Below are 1,199 nucleotides of genomic sequence, written 5' to 3' on the forward strand. Positions count from 1 at the left end.
CCTCAGCAGTTTAGGACCCTTGATCAGCTTTTTTGGTAATTCATATTGAGCTGAATATAAAACATCTTAAAACAGACAACCTGTCTGGTGAAGAAATTGTCCAACACAAAAAAAGGATCTTAGAGTTGGAAGGATTGCAAGAGGCAACTGGCCCAAGAATCTCTTCCAAGGCACCCTTGGTGTATCATACAGTTTCTGCACAAACATCGTGGGAGAGGAGCTCACTCTCTCACAATTGGCCATTTTATCATTAGACAACTCTGATGGTCAGGACAGTACCTGTATATGTGGCCAACATCTTTAACTGTTGATAAAGACCATACTCCCACCCTTAAATAGATCTTAAGGAATATGTGCATGAACTTAAATTCATGCTAGGTGGATAATAAAATTGAATGTTTTCCTCACAACACCTGTGGTAAGAGAGGAAGAAATGAAAACCAGGGAGGAGGTTAGAACATAAAGATGAAGCACCAGAGAAGGGAAGACCACTAATGAAAGAAACTAATACAGAAAGAAGAAATGGAAGAATAAAGATACACTTCTTCCACTGAACCAATTAACTCAGGAATGTGACTTCAGAGAATTCCAAGTGTTTTACTATTACAACAAATAAGACCCAGGAACTAAGCTGCATCTTTGCCGTCTCACAGAATCGCACCCCTAGCATTCTGATGCCATGTTACCTGGCCCTAACAGTGAGGACTAAGACTGAGAAGGCAGAGTTGGCTTGAGGTTATATTTTCAGGGTGTGTGTGTGTGTGTGTATGCGTGTGCATGCACACATATGCATGCATTTAGGAGTGGGTGGAAAGGAGGCTTGGCTGCAAAGTGCTTAAGCCCTCAGCTGTTAACTGAAAAGTTGACAGTTTGAACCCACCAGCTGTTCCATGAAAGAAAAGATGTGGCAGTCTGCTTCCATAAAGATTACAGCCTTGAAACCCTTTGGGGCAGTTCTGCTCTGTCCTATAGGGTTGCTATGAGTGAGAATCAATTGCATGGCAACAGGTTTTTGGTTTGACTCTACAGACATAGTACACAGTCCGGCAATAGGTTCTTTCTGGTGAAATAACATCTCTGTGAATGTCTGAGCCTCTTCATAGGGTCTAATGCAGAGGTGTGAGGGGATCAGGGTGCAGGGAGGGAGAAGGATATGAATGCGAAGTATCTGGTCCTCCCAGGCCACTCCTGGGATGGGA

The sequence above is a fragment of the Trichechus manatus genome, unplaced genomic scaffold (genome assembly GCF_000243295.1).
Source record: "Trichechus manatus latirostris isolate Lorelei unplaced genomic scaffold, TriManLat1.0 scaffold00613, whole genome shotgun sequence".
Lineage (NCBI taxonomy): Eukaryota > Metazoa > Chordata > Mammalia > Sirenia > Trichechidae > Trichechus > Trichechus manatus.